This window comes from Bubalus kerabau, chromosome 1 (genome assembly GCF_029407905.1).
Source record: "Bubalus kerabau isolate K-KA32 ecotype Philippines breed swamp buffalo chromosome 1, PCC_UOA_SB_1v2, whole genome shotgun sequence".
Taxonomy (NCBI): Eukaryota; Metazoa; Chordata; class Mammalia; order Artiodactyla; family Bovidae; genus Bubalus; species Bubalus kerabau.
In genome coordinates, this window is record NC_073624.1 from 47,055,209 (window position 1) to 47,081,509 (window position 26,301).

General features: G+C 49.7%; 1 protein-coding gene and 1 long non-coding RNA gene across 2 annotated transcripts in view; one reads left to right on the plus strand and one right to left on the minus strand.

Annotated features, from left to right (window-relative positions):
- The first annotated feature begins 4,467 nt into the window (after positions 1 to 4,467).
- The window catches only part of MYH9 (myosin heavy chain 9), an 85,706-nt gene continuing 63,872 nt past the window's right edge, over positions 4,468 to 26,301 (plus strand). Inside the window, exon 1 of the mRNA XM_055574249.1 lies at positions 4,468 to 4,678. The gene's annotated coding sequence lies outside the window, so the exon portion shown is untranslated. The remainder of the gene's footprint in view (positions 4,679 to 26,301) is intronic.
- Positions 23,902 to 25,016, minus strand: LOC129647096 (uncharacterized). Its single transcript, XR_008712276.1, has 3 exons — positions 24,915 to 25,016; positions 24,121 to 24,413; positions 23,902 to 23,979 (listed from the first exon to the last, which is right to left on the minus strand). It is a non-coding gene; the product is annotated as an uncharacterized LOC129647096 (long non-coding RNA).

A 26,301-nucleotide genomic window follows, 5' to 3' on the forward strand; every position in this document is an offset into this window, starting at 1 on the left:
CTGAGTAATATGCCATTGTAGGCATATACCACAGTTCTGTTCATCCACTTATAAGTTCATGGGTATCCGAGTCACTGTGTCTTTTCACACATAATACTAATTTCTTCCTTTTTATTGTATGAACATTCTCAGTTTATCCACTGTACTGTTGGTGAGCTTTTCTCTTCCTGGTTCTTGGCCATGTTAAGCTGCTATGAACATTTTTGTACATGTCTTTGTCAGGTGTGAGCACTCACTTCTGTTGGGTATGTAGTTAAGAGTGGAATTGTGGATCACAGGTTATATAAGTATAGTGTGTTAGTCGCTCAGTCGGGTCCGACTTTTCATGATCCCAGAATGTAGCCCACAAGGTTCCTCTGTCCATGGAATTCTCCAGGAAAGAATACTGGAATGGGTTGCCATTCCCTTCTCCAGGGGGATCTTTCCAACCCAGGGATCGAACCCAGGTCTCCTGCATTGCAGGCAGATTCTTTACCGTCTGAGCCACCAGGTAAACCCCTATACAAGTATATTCAATTTTAGAACATACAGCCAAACACTTTCCCAAAGTGGTTATAGAAACTTACATCCCCATCAGCAATTTATGAGAGATTCAGGAAGTACCATCTTCGCCAACACATGTTATGTTAATTTCAGCCATTCTAGCTGGAGTGGTGCTAACTCATTGTGGTTTCAACTTGCATTTTGTGATAACTAATGAGGGTTAGCACCTTTTCAATTTGCTTCCTGGCTAGTTATCCTTTCTTATGTAGTACTCATTCAAGTCTGCCCATTAAAACAGAAAAAAAAAGTTGGGTTGTCTGTCTTTTTCTTAACATAGATGTTCTTGATAAATTCTGGATAACACCCTTGCTTTGTATATATGTATTGTAAATATTTTCTCCCAGTCTATGGTCTGATTTTTCACTCTCTTAAATGCATCTTTTAATGGATGAAAGTTCTTTATTTTAACAAAGTTCAATTTAACAATCTTTTCTTATCATTTATACTTTTTGTGTCTTAACATTTTTTTGACCTACTTCAAAGTCATGAAGAACTTTCTTTTAGAAGTTTCACTGTTTAATCTTTACATTTAGGTCTCAGATTCATCCTAAGCTATTCCTCTCAATGGTATAAGAGAAGGAGAAAAAAAATCTATTTCAATGTGTAGATAGGCAGTTGATTTAGCACCATTTATTAAATAGACCATCTTTGGGACTGCCCTGGTGGTCCAGTGGTTGAAACTCTGCGCTTCCAATCCTGAGGGTGTGGGTTCTATTTCTGGTTGGAGAACTAAGATTTCACATGTTCTGTAAGGTGGCAAAAAAAGAATAAATAAAATGAAAAAAAGACCATCTTTTCCCCTTATTTACAGTGGCACTTTTGTAATAAATCAGATGACCATATACATGTTGATCTGCCAATTTTATTTTACATATGTATGTGTAGAAAGATTTTAAGGAAATAAGATTTGTTAATAGGTGCTATAGTGAGTTTGTAAGGTTGTAGATACTTTTGATTTATTTTTTAGTATTTTCTCTACCAACCATGGGCTGGCTCCCTGGGTGGTGCTAGTGGTAATGAACCTGCCTGTCATTGCAGGAGATGTAGGAGACGTGCGTTCAATCCCTGGGTTGGGAAGATCCCCTGGAGGAGGAAATGGCAATCCACTCCAGTATTCTTGTCTGGGAAATCCCATGGACAGAGGAGCCTGGCAGGTTACAGTCCGTACATAGGGTCGCAAAGAGTTGGACACAACTGAAGCAACTTAGCATGCATGTACACCAACCATAATACTATTTTAATACTCAGATAAAATAGATGAAATATTTTTCTAAAATACCACCAGGGTGTAGGTTCTAGGAGACAGAGGAAGGGTTAAGTTGGACAGTAAGCAGGAGGGCTTCCTGAAGTAGGAAGGCATACAAGCTAGTAGATAATGAGGAGAGAATTCAGAGCTCAGCTGACAGGCCTTCCATCTTTATAGGGACCTCAGTTTTCTGGAAAAGGTGGTGTAGGAGGTTGAAGGTGAGGAAAATAGATACGATCATCATCGATAATGCTCTGTTGTTAAGTACACACTGCTTAGCAGTTTATAAAACACTTACAGGCCCACTTCTCCTGTGTTCTCCCCAACAGTCCTGCAGGCAAGGCCCTGTGATTACACCCATTTTATGGATAAGGAAATGGATGCTCTCTGAGTCTTGTTCAAGCATCCATTAAAGACCATTTTATGTCAAGCCTTGTGTCAGTTCTGGGTCCACAGAGACATTTAGGGCATATTTCCTATCCGCTCTCAGGCAGCTCCTAGCTCAGGCAGAGGAAACAGTAAGTATATGGACAATTAAAAGCTAATGTATTAGTGCTCAACAGAATATTACTCAGCTTCAAATGCATATGTCAGTTCTAATGAGGTGGATGAACCCCTAGTCTATTATACAGAGTGAAGTAAGTCAGAAAGAGAAAGACAAATACTGTATATTAACACACATATATGGAATCTAAAAAGATGGTACTGACGATCCTATTTACAGGGCAGCAAAGGAGACACAGGTGTAAAGAACAGACTTTTGGACTCGGTGGGAGAAAGAGAGGGTGGGATGATCTGAGAGAAGCATTGAAACATATACATTACCCTATGTAAAATAGATAACCAGTGTGAGTCTGATGCTTGAAGCAGGGCACCCAAAGCCGGTGCTCTGGAACAACCTAGAGGGATAGAGTAGAGAGAGAGGTGGGATGGGGGTTCAGGAAGGAGGGGACACATGTAGGCCTATGACGAATTCACATTGATGTATGGCAAAAACCATCACAATATTGTAAAGTAATCCAATTAAAATAAATAAAGTAAAAAATATTTTAAAAAGTCTAGTGTGTTAGTGCTATGAGAGATAAATGCAAGATGATGTTGGGGTGGGTCTCTCCCAGTTTTAGAAAAATTATGCAAGTTATATATGCTGCAAAGAAGAACTATTAAACTCATCTTGGTGTGCTTTTCCAATGATTACTTTATGATTAATTATCAGAAAAATTGATCAACTTACTTTCTCACCTGTAATCTCTAAACCTGGCTGACGGTGGACATTTTTATTCTTTTTTAAAAAACTTCATAGGTGAAAAATGGCATTCCATGTAGTTTTGTTTGCATTTCAGATGACTGGACATTTTTATTTCTTCTTTTTAAATAGACCGTTCCTTTTTGGACCACTTTTATTTTAAAGCATTTGGGGTTTACCTTATGGATGCATATTGTTGATATTCACATATTGTTGATAATTCTTTGTCACAGAGTTGCAAAATCTTTTTTCCAGTTTTGTCTTGCCTATAGATCATACTTTTTTTGAAGCTCATTTGGAAGACTAGTTTAGTCATAGTAGGAAGAACATTCCAAAAGGAAAGAGTAATGAGAAATTTTCCCTCTTAGATATAAAATGTATTGTAGAGCTACCATTCTTAAAGTATTGTGGAACTGGCACAGGAACACACAGAAAGACGAATGGATACAACTCAGAAACAGATCCAAGAATATATGAGTTGGTAGGTGATGATGGTGTGTGGACAGCTGGCTATTAGAAAAATTATATTCGATTTCTTTCCCACTCCAAAATTAAAATGAATTCCAGATGGGTTAAAAATGTAACAAAATCTTTTAAAAATTAAAAAAAAAAATTCTGTAATCCTCTTGTTGTGGGCAGTAATACACACAGATACACACACACAGCGCGCTTTACCAGCCTGAAGAACCCCAAGAAAACATTTTGCAAAAAATATCTGAAAGGAAATGTGCGAGTTAACCACGTGGAGGTAAAGAGAGGCTCGGAAGGGCACTCCAGGCTGAAGGAACCCACCGGAGCAGACGTCTGGAGGCTGAAAGACTGCAGCGTGCGCACTCCAAAGACAGGGTCAAAAATGGAACTCAGGACGCCCACAACGGATCCGGGACTTGAGTCCAGGTCCGGCCCCACAGGCTATCTGCATTGTAAAATAGCACTTTTCCCATATATGGTACTTAATATCTGTTCTGGTATCAACAGAATGACATGGGTCAGAGAAAACAGCTCGCGGGGCGGAGTGTCAGCAGCCCGGACTTTCCCAGTCGGCTCCCGCCGGGCCTCGCCCGAAATCAGGCAATGCACCAAAATCCCTGCCGGGAGTCCGCCGAGACTCTACTCCTCCTGGTTGGATTCTCTCTGTGTCAATCCTTCTCCTGGAACCTGGCGGTTCGTTGCGCCCGCCTTAGGGGGCGGGGCTCCCGCCTAAGAAGAGAGGGGGAAGGTGGAGGGGGTGGAGATGGGGGCGGATGGGGAGAACGTATTCCCACCCCTCTGGGCCTATAGGCTCCACCCACTGCCTTTCCACAGGTCAAGCTGTCTGTTCATTATGACCAGCAGCTGGTTGGAGTGGGTGAGACAGCTCGGGGGCGGGCTCGTCTCTTCAGGCTCCGCCCCGCAGCCGGCGCTGGGCTCGGAGTGGGCGCGCTCTGAGAGGGGCGGGGCGGCAGGGCGGCGAGGAGCAGCGCAGGGTGCGGCGAGGCGCGCAGATCCTAGCTGTTCCTGGGCAGGGCACTGAAGGCTGAGCGAGGCTGACCTGCTGCAGCTCCCGCCTCGCGCGCTCGCCCCACCCCGCCGTCGCCCGAAGCGCTCGAGGAAGCCCTCTCGGGAGAAGCAGCGCCTGTTCCCCGGGGCAGATCCAGGTTCAGGTGAGCGAGCCCCACCGGCGGGTCCCGCCCCGAGCGGGCGAGCGGGGGTGGCGGGTACTGGGCGCGCGGAGTCTGGGTGAGTGGGGCGATGAGTGGTTCTCGGCCTCCGCGCGGCAGGCGACCAGGCATGGGCGGGGGAGAGCGGGCTGGGCACCCTTCACAGAGGGGCCCCGGGACTCCCACGCGGATGCTCGGTGAAGACGCCGACGGAAGCGAGACCTGGGAGCCGAGGAAGGCTTGGGGCCGGGCGCTTCCCGGAAACCCTCCGTACCCCCTCCCTGCCCTCCCTCCGGCGCACTCCGCAGCCCGGGCACCCGGGAGCCTCGACCTCCCCCTGCTGCCGGGGCACGCGCCCCGCCCTCGCCTCGCCCAGTGCCCAAGTTGGGCAAACTTTTTAACCCCTTCTGGGCAGCCTCTGTCCCTTGGACCCAGCCGCTTGGGCGAGGTTCAGGTGGGGGGCTCGGGGCGGCGGCTCCTTGGGAAGTTTCCGGGCGTTTTCGAAACGGAGGTAGCGGGCAGCAGGGACCGTTTGGCAGCTGTCAAGGCGTCCTTCTGAGTCAGAATCGGACAGTCCTGCAGCAGACATTGCTCTTGGCCCGGTTTCCGCCCTCGGCTCCCGACTTCCTCATTCACCCGGGTGCGATCGGCTGGGCGGAGGAGGGGGACCGGGAGAGGTGCGGCCGGGTGCTTGGGAAAGGGGACCCGGCGGGGATCCCGGCTGGAGGCGGGAAAGACTTTCCCCTCCCTCACAGATCCGCATCCTTTGACTTTTGGCCTCTGCTTCCTGGGAGTGGAAGGCCGGGTAAGGCCCACCAATCTCCGCGACCCCTGCGCGCACCTGATTCCAGCGCACCTGCGGACAGCCCCGGCAGGGTAGGGGCGGGGAGAGCTGGGCTGTGCTCCTAGAGGATCCAGCCTGGGCTATTGCATCGTGCCCTTTTGGGCCAGATCCAGGGTTTTCTACTTACCCCTCCACCCCACCCCCCCAAATGTCTCCGTTCAGGATCCTGATCTCCTGCTGTCCAGGGGCCACGCCCAGGGCAGGACTGCACCCCCCACCCCCCTACGCCTCCCCACCACCCCCCACCGCGCCCCCAAAAGCCCAAGTGTCTCAGAGACGGAGTGTCTTCCTGGACCAGGTTGCAGATTGTCTTGAGGTGGGGGCAGGGTGAGCGCCCGGGCTGCTATCTGTGGCCCCACCCAGCCGGTGTGGGGAAAGGGTTCCCGGGAAGTCCCAGGTCCTAGGCACCGGCGGATCTCTCTCCGCTGGGCAGTTGAGAGGCCCAGCCACTTCTGGGTTCACTGCACCCTTTCCTGGGCTTAACAGGATTGCAAAGTAACTGTTGAGTAACTATTGAACGGGAAGAACCTGAGCGCCTTCCTGCAACACTGTGGCCATTTCTGAGTGCTGTCTGAGACTGTAACCTCACCGGGTGGTTTATTCCCTTTATGGTAAAGAGGGAGGCTGGTTTAAGGCCTATTTAGACAGTCACTTGATTAATATTAGTCAATTTATATACAAGGCTGCTGGGAGTGGGGGGAGGGTACACAGATGTGTAATTGAGCAAATATTTAACTGGCTCCTCTGTGCCAGAGATTCTGCCAGGTGGTGGGGGTTGTGAGGTTGAGTAAGACCTGGCCTGTGCTCTAGGGCATTTAGGGGAGAGCCAAGACAAATCCGTAGATGACTCTAAGGTGAGGCGAAGATGACAGAGACCCTAGAAGGGTGCTGTGAGTCATGGGATTGGGAGAAGGGAGCCAGCCCTCCCTTCTCCTCTGGCCTATGGGAGTTTACAGTCCTCAGGGGGAAATAGTGGCCCAGTGACTGAGATACGGAAGCTGCCTGTGATGAGTGTCTCAAACAGGCCTCAGACAAAGGACTCGAGGAATTCTGAGAGGGGCCACTTCTGTCTGGGATGAGAAAGGAAGCTGCCTCGAGGAAGGAGGACATGGCAGGTTTGCCAAACTGAGGCAAGCATTCAGTGTTGGAAAGTGAGGACTCATTTACGATAATTGAGGTGTAATTAAAAACGTCAAGAGATTGCTCAGTGTAATTTGAGAGCCGCTGTGCCCCCCAGATGGCTGCAGGGTGACACTAAAAAAGCTCTGTTCTTCAGATTCAGCAAGTCCTGGCAGTGCCCATGGCAGATCCAGGTGCTTGGATTGGCAGGCAGTGTTTGGGGAAGGGCAACCCCCAGAGGTGCGTTCTGTGGGGCTCCTTGTCTGAAGGGCAGGTGAGGGTAGAGGAAAAGAGAGGGGCAGGACTTTCTGACTTTTATTTTTAATTTTGAAACTTTTAACCTAAGGGGTTGGAGATGGGACAACTTCCCTCTCACTGGATGAAGGACGCATGTTAATCACAGCCTGCCTCTTGCCCATTCTTGCTCCAGAAAAAAACAAAACACGGATCTGTTAGCTTTTTAAAAGGAGAAAAGCACACTCAAAAAATGCTGCATTGTTGTGTCGCCTGGTGGAGGGTATTGCTAGAAGCCAGGCTAACTGTGCTTTCTTCACTTCCTCTTCTACCTAATCCTTCCATAAAGTACTTACCAGCTTGACATCTTTATTTCAAAAGGAGAGGAGGGGTTGGCTGTTGTTCTCCTCTGAGCCGGGCCCTACCCTTCTCTTGTTGGAGGGGTGGGGAGGGGGGCGGAGAGAAACCCCAGGCAAAGGAAAAAAAGAAAAAACAAAAATCCAGGCCTTGACAGCTTCCTCCCAAGCATCATGTTCCAAAAATATTTAGAATAACAAAATCTGTGTGTCGTCTTAATTAAACAAACGTCCTAATTTGCTGAGCATAAAACAGCATCTCTGCCCACAGGGGCAGGAAGTGCATTTTCCCTTTGTGCAGCCCCAGAGAGTCACTGCCTCTCAGCTTTAACCCTTGGTGTGCTGAGCCCCTGGGCTTAAGCCCTCTGGTGACAACGGAGTGGAACCCCGGCTGCCCCCTGGGAAGCAGTAGGCTTGTGACCTAATGGGATCTGGTTCTTCATTAGAGCTGGGAAGAGTGGAGTCCCGAGTTTTGGCACTAGACAGTGTTCAGATCCTGACCCTGCCACTTATATGACTGTAGGCAAGTCACTTAACCCCCCAAGCCTCAGTGTCCTTATCTGTAATACAGGAGTCATGATATCCATCCTACGGGGTTAGATGTGAGAACTAAAATTAAATATGTAAAGGGCCTGATACATAGTGACTGTGTACATTTTTAAGAAAATATATGTGATCAGTCTTCATTCCCTGGGTTGTCAGGTAAGGAGACAGGATAGGAAGGGTAGATGGTTCTCTTGGCTCCTAGCTCAATGCTCTTTCTGCTTCTAAAAATGATGTGCTGTGTGTATGTTTTTGTGTGTGTGTGTTTGCTCATGGACCACAAAGCCTGAGAGGTAAAAACACAGGTGGTTCTGGGGCCCATCTGCTGATGCTCTTGGATGCTCTTGGTGATGAGCTTGTGCTCACTAGCCTTGTTGCAGGGCCCCGGCTCAGGCAGAAGGTACACAAACTCACTGCGTTTTAGTTCTCAGACACAGCTTCAGTGGTCTAGGGGAGAGCTAAGGGGTGACATGGAGGTACACTGGAGTTAGTGTCTGGAGGCCCGGCTTCTGGGTCTGGCCCTGGTTGGGGGTACATTTGATTTTGCTAGAAGGCGCGTACTGCTTCACAGAGACACCATGCCAGTTTATGTGTCTGCCAGTTATACCCAAGAGTGCTTGGGAAATTGAGACATGCAGGAATTTAAATTTCTCCATAATGTCCCAGTTTCTTAGGTGCCCTCATGCCCTACTGATGGGGTCTAAGTTGTAACAACTCTCTTTATAGAAGGTAGTTGGGCAATATCTGTCAAAGCATAGTCCTTCTGACTGATTTCTAGGAACTCACCAGCAGATAAACTCAAACATGCAAAAGGAAATGTCCAAGGATATTCTTTGTAGCATTGTCTAGAGAAAGACAGGAAATAAGCTAACTGCCCATTAAGAAGGTCAAATAAATCATGGTACAGCTGCACAGTGGGAATTCTTGAAGCCTTTAAAAAAATCGAGACTGACCTATAGGTACTGATTAGGCATGCTCTCCAAGATATATTTTAAGTGGATAAAACTTGATACAAAGTGGGATACATATTGCTCCCTCCTGTGCGAATCATGGTATGATGCCTCCGCTCTGTGCATGGATAGCTACAGAAACCCAAGTAACAGTGGTTGCCTCTAGAAAGGGCCCAGGAAGCCAGAGCCTGGGGTGAGCTTGAGCACTGCTTTTTCCACTAAATGCCTTTTTACATGTGTTGACTACTTAAATAGTCAGAAATTGAAAATTTTGTTAGTTTTATTAACAACAAAAATAAGTGGTTGGCTGGCCAGTCTTGGGGGTCTCTGTTTTTAAAATGCATTGCTTAAGACCTCAGATTGCTTACTGAGTGCCTGCCACGTGCAGGGGAGGAGGAAGGGTCTTAAAAATGGACTGAATTGCTCTGTGGTTGGAACATTTTGGGGCCTGTTTTCTTCTCCATGATGTCATATTATCACCAGAGTAACCCCTTTAAACAAATGTCTACTCTGATCCTTTCCCTTGGTTTCTGGAAAATGGTAGATGCTTTGATTGCCTTTTCTCTGCTGTATGAGAAAAGGAAGCCCGCGGGACGTGTCTGGAATGTATTCTAGGAAGCCCTTTTGCCAGTTTTCCCACAATCCCCCTGGCTCCACGCTGTCCACTTGTCCTTTCCTGGGGAGCCCATCCTGACCAGGAGGCCAGACCAGACCTTTATTCTCTTGGGTCTTCCTCATTTGTAAACTTGGGGTCATTGCAACCCACCGTATCTCCAGTTGTCCCTCAGAGATCTGGCCTGTGGTTTTTATGTATTAATAACATTGGAAAAGCCCAAATTCTCAAGAAAATGTGATCAGAGGGGGGTTTTGAATTGGAGAGCCCCGCTAGCCTTCTCAAGGAGGACTGCCATAGCCTTGCACAGTGTGGACCCCAGAGAAGACTCAGGCTCAGCTCACTCCTGAGCTGGCTCTTTTCTGTAGCACAGCTGGTGGAAGACCCCTTTAGGGTCACAGGCAGATCTGTGTCCCTGCCAGGCAGCTCTAGGCCTCTTGAAAGGTGATGTGAGTCACACATGAGTATGCGCAATGAGCCTGGGTCTAAAATGGGCCTGCCACCCCATGGGCGGGTGGTTTGAAGGCGGGATGCCAGCCTGTATCTGCCCCCTTCTGTCTGCCCCCACCTGCCCCTCAGGCTTTGATGGCACCAGATATTTGGGGAGCAGGCGGGGAGCTGCCCCCTTGTGTCTGAGGCAGGTCTCTTTAAAAAGTAACTGAGGCAGGCTGGCTGCTGTCAGAAAGCCTCGGGCCCCTATTCTGCTGACTGGTGTCTCTGGCCCGAGGTGATTTCAGCACGCGGGGTGGACACAGCACACCCAGGCCTGGGCCAGTGGGTGCAGAAAAGGCTCCTGGCCAACCTTTGGCTGAGGGCCAGGCCATCTAGGGAGTTCTCACGACAGTGCCCTCAGCAGCTGTCTTCATCTGCAGCCCTGGGTGGGGAAGCCTTCTCTAGCCTGTGGCTAGAGAGACCCTTGCAGGGTCTTCTGGAAGTTGCCACTGAAAGGTGTGGCTTCCTGCCTGGGCAGGTGGGGCTGCAGCCTGCAGGGAAGTTGAAGTGCTCTTGAGCTTCCCCTCCTCTCCCTCTCGAAGGTCACTTCCTTGGTGCCTCTCAGGATGCCTCTCACTTCCTTGGTGCCTCTTGGTCCTTATGGTTCTTACCCTACTGCCCAGAGGAACAGGGGGCCTCTGCAAGGCGAGTCCCTCTCTTAGCTCCATGGATGTTATTTTGGAAACTTTCATCTCATGTTTCCTTTTTCTTTCATTTAACTCTAATTCTGAATGATGCCTGGCTTAAAAGAAAAATAAACAGGGACTTCCCTGACGGTCCAGTGGTCCAGACTGCCACTGCAGGGGGCACAAGTTCCATCCCTGATCTAGCAACTAAGATCCCATACGCCAAAAAAAAAAAAAGAGAGAGAAATTGTACAGTAGCAACAGTACAATCCTCCTTACTGAATTTACCTAGGATCGTAGAGTGTCTGAGATGGAAGGGATCCTGTGTGTATGTGCTCAGTTGCATAGTCGTGTCTAACTCTGCGACCCCATGGACCACAGCCCGCCAGGCTCCTCTGTCCATGGGATTTTCCAGGCAAGAATACTGGAGGGGTTTGCCATTTCCTTCTCCAGGGGATCTTCCCCAGCCAGGGACCAAACCTGTGTTTCCTGCATTGGCAGGCAAATTCTTTACCACTGAGCCTGCTGGGAAGCTCAGAAGGGATCTTAGGGATATTGTAATTTTCACTCCTCCCACTGCTCCCCCTGCCCCCGCCCCCCATTAGAGGGTCAAGTCAAACTCATTCTGAGTTGGTAGAAAGCTCTGGCCCCTGGTTTCCCTCAAACCCAGTGCCTTTCAGAATCACATGGCCTCATTTAAAAGTGTTTCTGAGCTGTTATCATGCCTTTCCTCGCCTTAACACACTGTTCAGCCCAGCAACACGTACTTAGCTCCTTTCATCTTTGCTTAAGTCTGTTCTTCCACACCCTTAATCGTTTTCTTTTGGGGGCTGGGAGGGCAGAGGGGCCCAAGAGTTAAGAAATGGGGTGGGAAGTGGTTTGAGTTTCTCTGAACTTCTTCCAGTTGGACAGTTCCACTTGGGCTGGAAGTTCCTGCGGCTCAAAAATCAATATTTCACATGGGGCAGCGCCAGGCGGTGGGTGGGCCACTCAGAGCCACCTCGGCTTTCCACTGCCCTGCAGCTAGTCCTGGTTTCTAGTAATTTTAAGTCACTTAAGGTCTTGGGTGATTGATTAGTTGTATTTTCGGTACAAAACCCATGTAGAGGGAACCACACAAGGGCTTTGGGCTCTGGCAGAGCTGGGACCAGACCCCTGCCTTTGCTCCTGCTAACTGTTAGGCTGGAGTCTCAGCTTCCTCATTGGTCACATGGAGATGCTTCTTTTATAGGCTTGTTGTAACTTGCATAGAAACACACACCAAGTGGCTTAGTTCTTGTCTTCCTCTTCCTCCCCTTTTCAGGTTGTCACCAACATCCTCTGTCTTTGGGTGGTAGGAGATGTATGTTCAGGTTTTAAAGATTTTAAATTAAGCCTGTCCCTTAATGATAAGGTATGGTGAGATGCCTGAGGAACCTGTGGGAAGATTCCTTGAGCTTGGAGACTGAGGTTTTCTAAGCCTATGACCTTTGCTTTCTTCTTCCCAGATCACACAGTTCAGCTGGTGACGCACATCTGAACCGGTTTAAGCATTTCAAAAAAAGCTGTTACAAGGCTGCCAAGGCACCTTTATTTCGAGTTGTCTGGTGTTCAAAAGCCACGGAGTTTCCTGTGTTTTGCATAAGGCCCTGGGCTGGAGAAGGCAGCTTCCTGTCTGATAAACATAAAGAGGCATTTAGAACCATTTGGGTGACTTAATCTAACTGGGCTGAAATGGGGGCAAAGGCTGAACTGGGAGGTCAGAAGTAGGGTCTTGTTTCATCTCTTTAGCCTCAAGTCCTCACCAGCACCCTGCATGGACTTGATCCCTTGTCCTTCTTGCATGAGTGGAGTTCAAGTCCCACTGGTACTTAGCTGTAAGCTTGGGATGTGAAGGCCTGGGCAGCTGAAGCTCTAGAATGCCACTTAGTGATCTCTCTGTCTCACAAAAGGCGGGTGCTCAGTACTTGTCTGAAAATTCCTGGGATAGGAGAGTTGGTAGCAGGGAGCTCTTTTTCTTTTTTTCTTGTTGCAGAGAGCTCTTTTAAAGCTTTTGTCTATTTTTTAATATTGAAGAGTCAGCTATTGGGTATTGACCCCAAATTTTTTGGCCAAGTCAATCATCAAAGGACTCCTTCCTGCTGCATGACCTGCCCTGTGCTGGACCTGCTGGGCTTTAGTGGGAACAAGGTCAGAGAGCATGCCTCTAGCTCAGGAGCCTGACTCTCTACTAGGGAGTTGGGACACAGGGACAGAAACTTGGGACATGAGGCGGCTTGTGTCATCTTGAGCTTCCTGGAGGCTAGAATTGCCTGGTGGGGAGGAGGGAAGATGGGGAAGGAAGGAAGGAGATCTGGTGGGAGGGTGCTGGCTGGGAACCAGGATGTCTGGGCTGAAGTCCCAGCTTTACTAATAATAGTAATAATAATAAGACTAAAGTTTTATTGACCACTTGTTATGTACCAGGTACTGTGTTAGTGTTTTTACATGATTCTCTTATTTAATTCTTCCCTCATTTCTGGGAGGTAGGAAGTTTGCCCCCATTTTACAGATGAGGAGACTGAGCCTGATTCACACTCCTGTGCTCTGACCCCTGTGTGACCTTGCAGATGCCCTTCACTCCTGGGCTTGCCTGTTACTTGACAGTGAGGGGTTGGACTGGTTCCCAAGCCTCCTCCCTCACCTGTGGCCAAGAACTGATGAGAGGAGCAGAACTTTTGGAGCTGCAGCAGAACCAGGCTCCTCATCCGTAGTGCAGTTGGCTGCTTGGAGCGAGGTTGATAGTGTTGCCTTGGCTACTGACTTCACCTTTAACATCAACCGGCCATTTTTCAAGTGTGTGTGGAGAGCCCCGGCTGCTGTGCCTGCCTGCCATTGGAGGGGCCCTGGCTGGTCACTGGGGAGCCTGCCACCATCTCCATAGTGGGCGCTTCTTGTGTCTGCTTGCAGAGTGCATTCCTTCCTGCTTCATGTGTCTGTCTGTCTACTCATTTGGTAACCACTCAGAGCTTTACATGGAGAAGGAAATGGCAACCCACTCCAGTATTGTAGCCTGGAGAATCCCATGGATGGAGGAGCCTGGGGGGCTACAGTCCATGGGGTCACAAAGAGTCGGACACGACTGAGCGACTTCACTCATTCACTCACTCACTCAGAGCTTTACAGTGTGTGCTGGGTGCTTGACTGGGCTCTGGAAATAAGGAGGGGAAGGAATCAGGGACTCTTGTTTCCAGGCGCTCTTAGTGTCCCACTAGAATGCTGTGGGCCCAGGGGGATCTGAGAAAGCTTCCTGGAGAAGGCGGCATCTGAGCTGGTTTGCAAGGTGGGGACATGGCACAGCATGTCCAGGGAACAGGGCTGGGACCTTGTTCAGTTGCTCAGACTTCAGTGGAGCTTTGTACAAGGGTGATTCAGGTCGCCAAGGCCCTCTGAGTCACTCTGGGCTAGTAAGAGGTTTCCTTTCCTCGTAAGTGGTTCTGGGCCCCAGCCCCATCTCGAAGCCCCTTAAGCAGCCCAGATGGCCCAATAAGGCTTGTTCCCCTGTGCCATTTCCTGGGAAATGTGGGGGTACAGGATTCCACTCCCAGGGCCTTAACCTCAGGATGCGTGCTGGGAATTCTGCCTGTGCCCTCTGGTTATGTGGTCAACCAGCTGAAGGACTTGGGATGCGATTTTTTTCATGGAGTGTTGAGAGAGACATAATTGTTACTGGAATCAGTTTCTTTTTTAAAGGAAAAGAAAAGGGGGTGGAGGTTTGTTTATAGCGCAAATAATGTAACAGCAAAACTAGCAAGAAACAAATTTGCCCCTCACCCTATCCACCCTTTGCATTTTTCTGGGTTTCCTGTCCATAGACATGCATACTTTGCAAAATTAAATACTAAAATTAAATATTAAATTAGATATTGTCATGTGTTCTAACTTACTCAGTGCTGTAATATAAAGTTTCCTATGTTGCAACAGGCTCCACAATTATTATTTTAATGGCTATGTTATGGTCCACTGTGGGAAAGAACCATTACAGACTTTGCCAGAAAGTTCCATGGGTTTTATTGAGTCTCTTGGAAATTCATTAATTCAATAAATGTTATCTTGAGCATCTGTTTTAGGAAAGAAACTGCTGGATGCTTAGGATGAGACATTCCAGGCCCTGCCCTCAAGGGGCTCACAGTCTATGCCCAGGGGAGAATCACTTCACTTGGCTGTTATGGGTTGTGATAGGGGTGAGCGTGGAAGAAAGTGGCTGCTTAGACGCCCAGGTTGAGTTGATGAAAAACAGGTAAAACCACTTTGTCATCAATGATGAGAAAGCACAGGAACTTGGACTTGGGAGAGCTTTCTGGGCTCACTGGAGTAATATCTTCATGTTTCCCCCACTCCCTGAGTGGTTCATACAGGTCTGGGCCAGAAGACACATGGGGAGTTGGGCTGGGATGGGGAGGAGTGAGGGACAGAGCCTCCAAGGGACCTTGTCAACGGAGAGGCTGTGGAACTAGCCCCTGGCGTTCTGGAGGGAGGCCCCTTGGTGACCACGAGTGGCAGGCAGCTGAGGGTGGGGGCAGCGAGGGTGGGGTGGGATGTCCGTGAACTGTCCAAAGCCAGGCAGGCCCCCTGGGCTCTGCTGCGGCTCCTGCCTCTGGGGAAGGAACCAGTTGCAGCAGCAAGTTGCAGCAGTGTAGTTTGGTTGTAAAGAGGAAGTTTCAGAATCCCAGTGGTTGTTGCTTGTGAGCAGGAAGATGTTTACAACTGTGAAGGAGCTATTTGGGGCTCCGTGCAAGCAGAAAAGATGGGTGGTCAAGGGCCTGGGAACTGGAATGCTGTGTCTTTGCTCTGGCATTCTCTTTCATTCCAGATAAATGACTTCCTTGCTGCCATTTCTTCACTCTTTCCATCTCTTTGCTGTCCTGGTCCCCCCTAGCTCCAGCTCCCAGTTCAAGGGACCAACTTGGCAGGAATTCTGCTATCTTCCTGCTGCTGCTGCTGCTGCTGCTGCTAAGTTGCTTCAGTTGTGTCCGACTCTGTGCGACCCCATAGATGGCAGCCCACCAGGCTCTGCCATCCCTGGGATTCTCCAGGCAAGAACAGCAAAGATCCTCCTGCCCGGAGAGTGAGAATGCCAGGGTGGAACGTGGTCACTTGGACACTTCTGTGGTCCTGTTTCAGGTTTTGCCAACCTCACCGTTTCCCCACTCCAGGCTGTTGTGGGGTTTTGGATCAGTACCAGGTCTGCAGGGATGAGGTTTGAGTAGAAGAGCTCTGTCGTGGTCCTCAATTCCCTCCCTTCCTGCCTCCCGCCCCCCTCCCCCCGCCATTAAATACACACTTAAAAAACCAAAAACAAACTCTAAACCTAACCTAACATTATTTTTTACATATTGACTTAAAATTACTAATAAGAACAACACGTTAGCCGGGGATTTCAGCACTTAGTAGATGATAATGTTCCCTAGTGGCTGAGATGAGGTCCGTTGTGTATCTTTTTTACATCTCCTGTCACCTTGTTTATACTACTGTTTGGTAGTGATTATAGGCTAGAGATTATCTTTGGATTTATACCATTTAAAATTATTTACCGGCTTTTATATTGGAGGAGGAGAGATGGGTACAGGAATAGAGAATTGGATAAAGCAGAAGGCAGCAGTGGGGCATGGGGAAGGGAGTGGCTGACTCTAGAAGCAGCAGCTGGGTTTAAATCCCATTTTCACTCAGTTTATTTATTCATTAAATATGTATCAAATGCTGGCTGTGTGCTGGAGACTGTTTCGGTTCTGTGGATACATGATTGGATAGAAGTAACCAAAGCCTGCCTTTGACATTCCAGTGGGGAAAAGCAGATGGCAGCCAGACAGACAGGCTCACTGTGGCAGCTCATTATGCTATGGAGAAGGATAATCAGGTGAAGGCTTGTAGGGAGAATCACAGACCAGGTCACTTAAACAACAGAAATTTACTTCTCACAGTTCCAGAGGCTGGAAGGTCAAGATCAAAGTGCCCTAGGGTTGGTTTCCACTGAGGTCTCTGTCCTTGGCTTGCAGTCAGCCGCCCTCATCCCTGCTGTGTTGCTGTGTCTGAACCTCCTCCTCCTCTTAGGACACTAGTCAGATTGGATTAGGGCCCACTCTTACTGTCTCCTTTTCACCTAATACGTCTTTAAAGACCCTCTCTCCAAATGCAGCCACATTCTGAGGTCCTGGGGGTTAAGGCTGCAGCAGGTGAATTTACGGGGAGGGCATGGAACAGCCCATGAGAGGAGAGAAGGGAGTGGGAGTGTGTGTGTCGGAGGAGGCCTCTCTAACCAGGGACCCACTGATGGACACTCAGTTGTTTCTTTAACTGCTGTGAACCCCAGTTTGCTCATCTGTAAAATCTGGGTAATATTGATGAACCTGTCTCTTGGTGCCTTAGGGCAGCTAAAGTGTGGAAGGCCCTCTACGCACTGTCTGATTTGGGGGGACCCCAGTAAATGTGTCCCCATACCCTCTCCTGCCTTCCCTTTTCCTTCTGTCCGCTTTCATCCTCTCTTCTCTTGAGTGCCACTCATTGTCATCAAAGTGCTTCAGTAACTGGACCCACGGAATGGACCGGGGATGGACCAGTTTCTAGGTCTCTCTGCCTTTCTTGTAAGAGTGATGGCACACCGCCCCGGCCCCTTCTCGTGGACCAAGTGTTCTTGGAGATGGCCCCCCTCCGATGAGCCATAAACACCGCTTTTATGTGAGGAAGGGGAAAGGCTTATGGCAAATTGGTGCAGAACTATAAATCTAGAGTCCCAGTTGCCAGCCGAAGTGTCGGATGGCTGCCGGGAGAGCTTCCCTTGCTCTGGCAGTTCCCCTGCCTTTCTGCGCTGGTCTCCGTCTTAGCCCTTCTTGACCATACTTGCTGGTGTCCCTGTCTCTGTTAGAGGAGTTGCCACTGGGACCCTTAGCACTGCATGTGGCCCATGATAAGCACTTAGTACTTGCCCAAGAAACAGCTGGATGTCTTTCATTTTGTCCATTTTTAACAAACCAGTTTTCATCTATTTTTTAAAAAGGTATTTATTTTATTTATTATTTATTTGTTTGGTTGTGCTGGGTCTTAGTGGCAGCATGTTGGATCTAGTTTCCCAACTAGGGATCAAACTCAGGCTCCCTGAGTTGGGAATGTGAACCAATTCTACTGGACCACCAGGGAAGCCCCAAGTCTTTTTTTTAATCACTATGAAGGTTGAAGTCACACTCAGGTTATTGCATTTGAAGTCTCCTAATCCCACCAAAGTGATAGTATTAATGGTCCCATTTTGTTGTTGTTCAGTTGCTCAGTCGTGTCCAACTCTTTGCGACCGCATGGACTGCAGCACACCAGGCGTCCCTGTCCTTGACCATCTCCCGGAGCTTGCTCAAACTCCTGTCCATTGAGTCGGGGATGCCATCCAACCATCTCATCCTCTGTCATCCCCTTCTCCTCTTGCCTTCAATCTTTCCCAGCATCAGGGTCTTGTCTAATAAGTCACCTCTTCCAAACTATTGGAGCTTCAGCTTCAGCATCAGTCCTCCCAATTAATATTCAGGATTGATTTCCTTTAGGACTGACTGGTTTGATCTCCTTGTAATCCAAGGGACTCTCAAGAGTCTTCTCTAGCACCAAAGTTCAAAAGCATCAATTCTTTGACGTTCAGCCTTCTTTATGGTCTAACTCTCACATCCATACATGACTACTGGAAAAAACATAGCTTTCACTAGATGGATCTTTGTTGACAATGTCTTTGCTTTTTAATCTGCTGTCTAGGTTTTGTCATAGCTTCCAAGGAGCAAGTGTCTTTTAATTTAATGGCTGCAGTCACCATCTACAGTGATTTTTGGAGCCCAAGAAAATAAAGTCTGTCACTGTTTCCATTATTTCCCCATCTATTTGCCATGAAGTGATGGGACCTGATGCCATGATCTTAGTTTTTGAATGTTGAGTTTCAAGCCAACTTTTTCACTCTCCTCTTAGTTCCTCTTCACTTTCTGCCATAAGGGTATTGTCATCTGCATATCTGAGGTTATTGTTGTCATTTTAGAGCTGGGGAAATTGAGGCTCAGAGAAGCTAAGTGCCTTGACCGAGGTAGCAGGTGAGAGATCCCAAGTCCTCTCCCTGCTCCTCTAATTTTCAGGCCAATCATTTTCTATATCTGCTTCCATTGCCTTTTCTGCCCTGTCGTCCTACTCGTCGACCCTGTAAGTGTTTGTGAAGCTAGGGGCTTGTAGACTTTCAGGCTTTTGTATACAGTGGCTGTCGGCCTGGTGACTCCCTGGCTTCTGGTGTCAGGTGTAAAGAACAACCATCCCTGCTCCGTCTAAGACAGGGCAGGGGGCAGCAGGTTGGGGTGGATGGCCAGTGTGTGACCTGGGCACAGCCTGGCTTCTGTACGGATCCATAGCTGCTTCCCCCTCAGCCTTCCAGCACCGCTACCACCTCCTAGCTATCTCCTGGCCACCTCCGAGCCCATCAGCCTGCTATTCTCAGCCTGCCTTCTGCCCAGAGCTGGGCCTGCCACCCACCAACCGTCTCCTGTGCTTGCCAGGGTGAGGAGGAGGTAGCTGCGCCTTGCCAAGTGCTCATGAAGAATGCCTCATCATGGGATTAATTACTGGCCGCCGATCATGGTGGAATTCATCAGGCCCTATCCTCATGTGGCTTCACACCTCCAACCTTCTTCCTGCACACCTGAGACAGATCCGTGTGTTAGAGGCTGAAAAATGGTGACTCTCTTCCCCTTTAAAGCAAGTTGCAGGCTTTAATTATCCTTAGGTTGAAATGGCAGAGAGCCCCCCACCCCCTACACCCCCACCTCCACCCCTGCCCGCCTGCCTGCCTTTCTGGCTTTCAAACAAGAATCTGAAGAATGTGATACTCCGTTTTGGACCTGAGCAAGGATCAGGGATCAGGGGCTGGGGCAGGATTCTAGGCCTTTCCGGGGCTTTAGCAGGCGGCCTTTGTGCTCTTGGACCCGGGACATTCCACACTGGTTGTGGTGGTCGTGAGGCGCGTTAAATTCTTGCCTCCTCAGTGGGATCCTCCGGAGGAGCTGGGGGAGAAACCCCCCTCCTAACACACTCAGAGAAATCGGGTTAAAGGAGTTTGCAAGGGGCTGGGCACAGGGGGTTGGTGGCAACCATGAGGACCGCGTCTGCCGCTTTGCTTCTGGAGGTTCTGGAGGGCACAGAAGACTGTGGGTCGTCCCACACTCCCTCCTGTTCCTGACCCATTGCTCACTGCTGGTCACCAAGTTGTCTTACCAACCTTGCTGGCTGCTCCGGGGCACCAACAGCTACTACTCCCTGTGCCCTGGAGCAAGTCACTGAAATCTCCTGGGCTTTGGCTTTGCAAAGCAGGACACTCATGGAACCTGCCTCCAGGTCCGGGTTGTCGTGTGTGGTCGTGAGGTCTACCGTGAGAAGCACGGTCCTATGCCATGGGCTTTGTGATTCCCGTGTATAGACGAAGAAAGGGAGCTGCAGAATGGTGAAATTACGTTCCCAGGATCCCTGGATACGGAGACTCCAGTGGCCACATCCAGGTTGGCCTGAAGTGTCCCACCCTGCGCTGATCCCACAGTGTGTGTGTGTGTGTGTGTGTGTGTGTGTGCGTGCGTGCGTAAGTGCACGCGCACACTCACGTATGCATGGGGGAGGGGAGGCTCCGCCCTGGGCAGGCTGGGGTGACTGAATTTGGCTTCTCCCTAAGGTAGGGGCTGCAGCTAATTCTCTCACCAGCGTTGGCTCCCCTAGGCCCAGCTTGTAGCCCAGGCAAAGCAGTGATTCTCGGCAAGCAGTAAAATAAGCAGCGCCTAGGTTTCTGGTGACGGATGTGGTGGGCTCATCCCTGCGGCCAGCTGCCTGCTCATACCAGCCAGACTTTGAGACACAGATGCTACCACGACCTGCTCTAGGAACTGTTAATTTTTGTGTAAAGTGTGAAATATGCAGGTTTTATCTTCATCCTGTGCATGGCTCCTATTTGGGTCATTTCCCCTGGAGAGGCTGCAGGCCCTGGAATGCTGCTTGTCCATCCTGGCTTCTCTGGAGAGTGTGACTCTGCCTGCCCTGCAGCCGGTGTGCCCAGGGCTGGCACATGGCTGGCTCAGTGGAGAACAGGCCCAAGGGATGCAAACAGAAGAGAGACAGTTTGCTGTTCAGTTTTGGATTTTTTGTTTCTGCTGTCCAGAGTGATGGGAGCACCCCAGGGGAGATGGCCTCCTGCCCCCACCATCCCAGGTCCTCCGCTTCCCACGTGGACTCTCACTCTTGGGTCGTCCCGACCACAGCTCTGTTTCCTTGGACCTCTTTTTAACCTTCTGGAGGAAAATGAAGGAAGAAAATCCTTTCAAATAAGTTCACATTGCCTTGGAGAAGGAGGCCACTCTAATGCCCCTTTGCCTTTGATCTGGTAACCAGGGGGCTCCTAAAAGTCCCAGGACTGCTTGAGGGTCTCTGTAGATGTACCTCTAAGATGGTACAAAGGGTTCACGGCCTTCAAGCAATTCTCAAAGGAGTCTTTGATGGCTGAAAGTGTTCAGAACCACTGATCTAGAGAGATGGGAACTTTGGGTTTCCTGTTTATAGAATGTGTGTATGTGTATAAACATATGTCTCTGCATATCTGTTTATACACACACACACACACACGCACACACATGCTCACACAGGAGGGTCTGCTCACTATGGGATTAGGTGACACTGTCCTAAGATGTAATGTGTGCAAAGCACTTTCCTGGGGCAGTGGCCTTCCTCTCCCATCTGATCTGTATTAAGCTTTTAATATCATAGCACTTCTGGGCATCTCTTCCTTGTGGGGCCAGGCCTTGAGCTTTAAGTGGTGAGGTTTTGAATGTAGTGGATTTGATCAGTTGTGGACTCTGTGTACAGAGGAAACTGGGCTCTTTCTTTCTGTCCTTGTGATCTTTCAGCAGGACTCCAGGTCCTCAAAGGACATTTCCTAACCCCCCAGATCCAGTCAGGTCACTTCATCTCCAAGTGTCAGCCTCTTTCTTTTTTAAGGCAGACGGTGAGGAGCAGGGAATGTGGCAGAGGCCTTAGGATACCTGCTGTGGCTTTACTGAGGTTGTATGGATCAAAGGATGGGAGCAGTGGGGGACCAACCATCCAACCTGTGTCAGGCGACTGGGCTGCTACAGCTGCTGTCTTACCTGCCTGAGGTTTGACAGCCCCAGAACCTTGCTTTGGCTTTGGACTTGAACTTCTCCTTGTGAACTTCACTGTGTGATCTTGGGCAAGCTGCTGGCTGAGTCTGAGACTCATCTACCCAGTGAAGGCTGAGTCAGATGGGTGTTTTTCAGGCTATCAACGGAGACTCACTGGTTAGTCCTGAGCTTATTGGTGGCAACCAGTAGTCTTAGAAATTAAATAGATTTGAATGGAGAATATGAGAGTGCCTAGGGTGTATACATCATTTTGTGAAACTTTTGCTTTACACTTTTGCATATTTATGATAAAGCTTTTAAATTAATTATTTTCTATTGTGGCTTGAGATTAAAAAAAAAAAATGGCGCCCCCAGGATGAGATGCTCCTTTGGTGGAGGGGCGGTCTTTCTGCGCTGACTTGTGTGGTTCCCACCCATAGGTCTGAGCAGAGCTGAGGTCCCCCCCCCTCCACAGCTGAGCCGTAAATGGAGCTCCCTGCAAGATCAAACTCTTTAACTAAAGTTCTTTACAAAATTCTGGGAAATGAGCTGCATTCCTGGGGTGGAATAAATCATGTCGAGTGAGGCGAGGCAGGATGTGACTTCAAACCCCTCCAAGTGGGCTCTGTGAGGGCAGTGCTTGTGACTGACTCATTATGAGCGAGCTCAGCGACACCGGCTCCTTGAGAGAAGAGGCAAGACTGTGGGCGGGGAGCCAGCAGGCCCGGGGCGCCACCAAGCACCACTCCTGCCTTAGTTCATTTGGGTCCTTACAGTAGTCCTGTGAGTCGAGCTGGGCTCTGACTGCATTGCAGAGTCAGGGCAGCTTGCTCCGCTGGGGGAGCCCTCCTGTCCTTTGGGGCAGCTCGTGGCATCTCTAGTTTACAGACGGAGAAACTGAGGCCCAGGGGCCCTGTCGGCCTGGCCCAGTTTGTCCTGTTAGTAAAGCGATGGGTCTGTATTTCCCTGGCCAGTCTGGCTGCCTCCTGAGTCTGATTCTTTCTAAGATGCCTTCCTCATAAAGGTCATGAATAAGCTATTAACCATTTGGAAGGTCTCTCTGGGAGTGTTAAGTGACCGCCTGATCAATTCAGGAAGATAACTGTTGACCAGTCATGTATCTCTTAGAAACAACATGGAGATTAGTGTACATTAGATTTAGCTGGAAGGGCGATGGAGAGGAAGAGGACGTTGATATGGTCCTGAATGGCCACAGATCAGCTCACTGTGGGCCTTTCCTGCCTCATATACCAAAGAGAGTCACTGAGGTTTGGGGTTATCCTTAGGCACTTTAAGAATGGGTAGCAGAGAGTCAGTTGGGCTTGGTCCTTGGAGTTTGGACCTTTTGGGAGACTGGAACCTTCCTCATTCCTAAAGTTCATCAGGGGTTACTCAACATCTATGCAGATTGGTCATCGGACCCAGGGGTGCCTGGGCCCCATCGTGGCTTTAGAGCTCTGAGCTTGGCAGCAATGGGATCAGGATGGCTGTTGGTAGTAGAGGCTGTGATATTCAGGGATTTTGTTTGTTTTTGGTGCCATTTAAACATCAATCAGCGGAGAAGGCAATGGCACCCCACTCCAGTACTCTTTTTTTTTTTTTCCAGTACTCTTGCCTGGAAAATCCCGTGGATGGAGGAGCCTGGTAGGCTCCAGTCCATGGGGTTGCTAAGAGTTGGGCACGACTGAGCGACTTCACTTTCACTTTCCACTTTCATGCACTGGAGAAGGAAATGGCAGCCCACTCCAGTATTCTTGCCTGTAGAATCCTAGGGACAGAGGAGCCTAGTGGGCTGCCATCTATGGGGTCGCACAGAGTCGGACACGACTGAAGCGACTTAGCAGCAGCAGCAGCAAACATCAATCAGAATAACAAGCTGCCGAAGGCCTGGTGGGTCCTGGATTGAGTGGTCTTCAAAATTGTCTTTTGTTTCTGATCTCCGGTTGGGCTTCTCAGCTGTTCCTGATGTGGGCTCCAGAATCCAGCCTGCCGCATTTTCCCATTGAGACTGCAGCCGTATAATTACATCTTCTCAGTATGGTTATTTTTCTGTGTTGGGTTTTAGCAAACTGTGCTCGCAGGCTTGGGGAAAGAAAAACCAGGCTATCATCAGCAGAACCAAAGGGAAGGAATAACTTTACTGCAGGAATCTGAAGGTCAGAGTTGCCCCTCGTGTGAGTGGGGAGCTCTCGAGGCTCAGAGATGCTGTCCGCAGGAGGGCAGGGTGGTGTGTTCCATGCACAGTTCCTGATGGAAGGAGGCCAGGCAGTTCTGTCAACCTTGTCAAACCTAGGGGCATGTCTAGGGGTGTCACTTGCGCCTTGCTGTTTGAGAGGGGACCCCACCTCCATGTCTGGAACAATTTGCTTCTCTGCAGTTTCTCCTGGGCAGCCAAATAGAAGCTCATTACCAAGCAGGAGAGGCTCAAGTGTGATCTCACTACACAAATATTGAACCAATTAAAAGCAGAGTCAAGGTCCAGTGCTGATGACTTACCCAGCGGCATGCGTGCCCGGCCTCTTACCTTTGAGTGAGAGCTACATTGCTGATGTGTCTGCTCCCCTTCCTTGACACCAGACAGAAGGGGTTAGGAGGGAATGGTAATTCTCCTGGACAGCCAGGTTCCAGAAGACACAGTGTGGACTGTAAAGCCTTCTCAACAGTCAAGGTCACATCCACAAGCGTTGGCTGACTGAGGAGGACTCGCTCCCTGAACCCTGGGTTCAGTCAGCACCTGAAGGAGTTCCGGGGACGACAGGGGCAGGCAGAGAGAGGTTCCGGCAGTTCCAGAATAAGGCAGGCTGTGCTGGACCAGGCCTGGGGAGAGGAAAAAGAGCAGTAATGTATGGGTGTTAGGAAAGGCTGCCTGGGTGAGTGGAGAGTCATGATGGTGCGAAGACTGTCCTCTGGGGAGCCATGGTTAGAATGAGTGTCTGGCAGGGGACAAGACAGACTGGGGCTGGAAAGATGGAGGCATTGGTTGAGGGAGTTGGTTAATCTCTAAAGGCCATGGGGATCTTTCTCTTTAGGTGAGAAGGGCTGTCGTTCTGAATGGTGGAAATTCTTTTTATTTAAGTTGCAGCATGAGCAACTGAACTGAACTGATGCAGGATCTGGTTCCCTGACCAGGAATCAAACCCAGGCCCCTGGCATTGCAAGCTTGGAGTCTTAGCCACTGGACCACCAGGACAGTCCCTGGAATTCTTAACAGTGGAGTTGTCTTTAAGCACTAACTGCTTCTGCCCTGATTAGCCGCTTGATTCATTCGTTACCTCGTGGCCCTGAGGACAGGATGGTATCTCAGTGGAGGAGACTCACCTGGGTGCATTGGTCTCCGTGACACCTGATACAGATCTATGCCCAAGATACTTTGGTAACACTGACCGCAGAGTTCCTGGGATGCCAGGCCACTTCTCACTTAGGAGGAACTGATGGAGCTGGGCAGGGCTGCCAAGGTCCCCCCTGAGCCGGGCTGTTCCAAGTGGTAGCTCACAGGGTGAGGTCTACCTCCCTTTGTCCCCCTCATGTGGCCTGGGATCCCTTTCTCCCCAGCCTTGTCATGGAACTATTTCTTCTCTCAGGTTGGAAGCTCCCCTCCTGGCTGGTCCAGGGTATTTTTTCAACTGCTGACTTCTCTTAATGCCCTCTTAAATGGAGGTCAGGGAAGGTGATCTCTTTAAAATACAAATCTGATGATGTCACCCTCTCCCACCTCCCCTTGCCCTAGAATAAAGTCCACATTCCTCAGTGGCTGATAAGATACTGGTGAGCAGCTGTGCATCCCCCCCACCCTGCTGCCCCCACTGCCAATCTCTACTCCATCTCACGCCCCCTGCCCCCACCCCCTATTCCTCACGTAGGAGGAGGGCATCTACATACTCCTTTCTGGTGTCACTCTTGAGGTTCTGGGTCCCTTGGGTGCAGGCCCTGCGTCTTGGTGTTCCCTGGGGAACTCAGGAGTCCTGGGAAGCCCCTCCAGATGGCCTCTGAGGAGAGAAGATCAAAGGGGGAGGTTTCTGGGGCTCTGGTGCTAAATTCCTCTCTGGCCTGTCTCTGGTCTGGTTTTCTTATCTGCTGAACATCAACACAGGCCTGGGTTGGAATACTGCTGATGGAAACAAGTCCCGGCTTCTTCTGTAAGCAAACAACATTCCTGAGGTGGGGAGGGGAGGGTCCCCTCCCCGCTTCATAGCCTGGGGAGAGTGAGCAAGCACCTCAGGGTGGGGGGCTGCTGTGAGGGTGGCCCTGGGCAGCAGAGAAGCTGAATTGCCTTGTTTATATTGCAAGGCTTCTGTGTCCATTATCTTGTTTGAGCCTGATCACTGCTGCCCAGCAAGTCCACAGGGTCACACCCAGCTGGTCAGTGCCACACCAGACTCAAAGGCCAGCTCTTCTGCCACCTGCCTTGTGCACACATCCCACCAGACCAGCATATCCCAGGCCAGCACTGAGACATATTTTTCTTGAAGGATATGGGACTAAACAACAACAGCAATAACAACAAAGCCCGAGGGGACAAAATGCAGTGGGCTTCCTTATTGCAGGCATCTCAGAATCTGGGTGTCCAGTGCCTCTCAGCAGGAGGGCCATGGGACAGAGCATTTCCAACCTGCCTTGTCCCCTCGTGCAGTCACTGTCTGGGGGTCACCAGACTGTACTCTGTTGTTCTCTGTGGACTAGTAACCCAGAGAGAGTCACCAAGCTT